Source organism: Rhinopithecus bieti, unplaced genomic scaffold (genome assembly GCF_001698545.2).
Source record: "Rhinopithecus bieti isolate Rb0 unplaced genomic scaffold, ASM169854v2 scaffold_6113, whole genome shotgun sequence".
Classification (NCBI taxonomy): Eukaryota; Metazoa; Chordata; class Mammalia; order Primates; family Cercopithecidae; genus Rhinopithecus; species Rhinopithecus bieti.
The window spans coordinates 1,334,482-1,337,972 of record NW_016805390.1 but is presented as its reverse complement, the minus strand read 5'-3'; positions in this window follow the sequence as shown (position 1 = coordinate 1,337,972).

Here is a 3,491-nt window from a genome sequence, read left to right as displayed (position 1 = left end):
CTTCCTTCCTTCCTTCCTTCCTTCCTTCCTTCCTTCTCTCTTGCTATTTCTTTTTCCTATATTTTCTTCTTGGGTCTACACTTACAGTTCATGGCACTCACATTGAGAGATATGGGAATAGATAAAATCACAATGTCAATGTTGTTCTTCAAAATCTGAAATTCCTAGCCAGTCCACTGTCTTATGTCTATTTCTTGGATTATTTCCACCTTTCCACGTTCCATGATTGTTAAATTATTTTCAGAATATTTAGCTGTATGTAGAAAAGAGGGACAGGAAAAAGTGAGTCTATGTCATCTTATCCCCAAGCTGAAAGTACACATTATATATATATATATTTTTTTGAGACGGAGTCTTGCTCTGCCACCCAGGCTGGAGTGCAGTGGCCAGATCTCAGCTCACTGCAAGCTCCGCCTCCCGGGTTTACGCCATTCTCCTGCCTCAGCCTCCCGAGTAGCTGGGACTACAGGCGCCCACCTCGTTGCCCGGCTAGTTTTTTGTATTTTTTAAGTAGAGACAGGGTTTCACCGTATTAGCCAGGATGGCCTCGATCTCCTGACCTCGTGATCCGCCCGTCTCGGCCTCCCAAAGTGCTGGGATTACAGGCTTGAGCCACCGCGCCCGGCCTACACATTATATTTTTAAATTTCAAACAATAAACAGTTATCAAGCGTAGAATTGCAAGATGCCACTTTGTAACTACCCAAAATAAATGTTAACATTGTATTATAATTGATCGAGATTCTAGTTGTTAATAAATAAAACTTTGAAGATAAACTTATGTCCTCTGTGTTACTTTTCTGTTTACAGTCCTCTCTTTTCCTCCCTAGAGGCAATCACTATGTTGAATTATGTATAGAGATTGTGATTTCATACTTTGATTACAAATATGTACATTCACATACATTATTATTGTTTGAAGTTTTAAAAAGATGTATCATTGGTATCTTATTGAGTATAATGATCAACAGGCAACTAATTAGCCCTGCATGTGCTTCCCAACTCTTTTAAGATACTACCGACGGAAACACAAGAACCACTGAGGAAATCTTGCATTTTCCCAAATAGCAGCAGAACCTAAGAATAGGGTGGATTGTAACATCTTTGGGCCTAGGCTATCTATGCTTTATGTCTGCTTTACTGGCAAGTGCTATTCTTACTGGTCTTCTGTTTTCAGAAATCTTCAGACAAAAAGCAGGCATCAGTCACCATGTTCATATATGTCTCCAGACTCCAAAAGACACATGCCACTTTATCCAGAACTATTTCATCCTACTGTGCTTTTCCTCATAATACAAATTTTAGGCTTAGATATTCCATTAAAAATGAATTCAGCATGAATTTTCCTACTTTTATTCTCTTTGACTCTAGCCAGTCTTCTTTATAGACTCTGTTAGAGTAATGTGCTATTTACACATAGATATTAGCAGCTATTAAGCTGTTGATAATAGGGTTGGTTCTATGACAGTAAAAAATAGAGATATCCTGCCTTATTATTTAGGACCTAGCTATGTAATGTAAGTTGTATGTATTAGGGGATAAACTTTGGAGTATCCAGTTTTATAGCTTTAAAGATTTAAATGAAAAAAAAAAAAATCTGCAGGCATTTTATTTCTGAATAATAGGGTGGAAAGAGGCATAAAGTTCAAATTTTCAAATTTTCAAACTCCAAGATTCTAATGAAGACTTAAACTTTAAAATGACTTGTTTAAAGTTAGAGTCATCACGTCCTAAAATTCCACTGAGAGATCTTGTCTCATTTTGAATGTCGTGATGACTACAGTTCCTCACCCACCTTACCATCCCCATCATCTACAGTAGCTCTGAAATGAAATTCCCTGTGAATTCTTCAGTTATTCTGAGTTGTAATGGGGGAGATATATTTAGTCATTACCTTACAATGAGAGTGAAATAGCAAACTCACTCCAAGAAGAATACATCTTTTGTTCTTTTCGCAAAATATCCCACAGCAGCTGTCTGTTGGCACTAAAAATTGCACCGTACTTAAAGCCATGATTGTCAAGGAAAGAAGTTTCCCAGCATGCTATAGTTTCTGTCTCTGTACCGAAACAATGCCTTTTTCCTAGAGTTAGTCTTGTTATTAAATTCTACATATTTAGAAATTAACAGGTTTAATAATTTTTAAAAATTACTCCTATTGTTTAAGGTCGTTTATGGTATAAACTCTGAGAAGATGTTCTTTTGGAAAGGAAAATATTTTCAAATGTGTTGTTATGATTTCCCTTCTGTAGGCTTTGTTTTATATTTTGAAATTTTGTGTTTATGCTTTATTAGTTAACAGTGTGTCAGATAACTGTCCCCACTCTGATACTGAAAATAAGCATGTATACAGGACATTTATCCACAATTTATAGCACTTTGCATTTCTAAGTCTGGAAAACACATCAAAAGAAATACGGGTGTTAATGTGACATTTTGACTTTGTGAGCTAGAAGGTCACTTTAGTAATTAATGCTAGATAAACCCAGAGGACATGTTGTTGTGTTGTGATCATTCTAGCAACATCTACTGTGACTAACAAGCACAGAGTGGAGGAAATGTATTCATAAATTGCAAAAATCATTTTAGCTATATTTTTAGTACTGTGGTATTCCTCAAACTTTAGTAGCTTTTGAGAGAAGGGGCTTGGCCTAATTTTAAAAATAATACAAAAAAATTTATAAAAGGATGATGTGCATCAATATATAACTTGAAGAGAGCTAACACATATTTGCTTTACAGAAATTCAGTTAACTCTGAGCCTCCTGAAATGAAGGGAATACATGTATGCTCACCAATGTTATTTCCCCAAAGCACGATGCCACATACAGTATGTATAAAAGTAATGCATCATTTTAAACAACATGTTACAAGAATCTGTAGCTTTCCTGAAAAAAGAAAATTAAAACAGCTTTCTTAGAAAGCTACAGAAAATAAAACAGTGCAGTATTGGCATAAGGATAAACACATAGAATAATGAAATGTAATTAATAGTCCAGAAATAAATTCATACATCTATTCCTTATTGAATTTTTACAAGGGGTTTGAGATCATTCAATAGGGAAATAATAGTCTCTTCAGTAAGTAGTGCTGGGATAACTGGATATTCATAAAAAAGAATGAAATCGGACTTCTGTCTCACACCATATATGAAAATTAATTCAAAATTGACCAAAAAAATTAAAAAGCCAAACTCTAATGTGCTTAGAATAAACAAAGTACTAAATCTTCATGACCTTGGAATTTGCAGTGGATTGTTATGAAACAATAAGCAAAACAACAAAAGAAAACTAGATAAATTGAACTTCATAAAATTTTAATAAATGCATGCATTAAAGAGCATATTTAAAAAGTGAAAATACAGCCTACAGAATGAGAAAGCATATTTGGAAATCATATATATGATAAAAATCTGAAATATATCAATAAATCTTACAACGTAACAATAACAAAAAAACTGCACAATTAAAAAATGGGCAAATGACTTACTT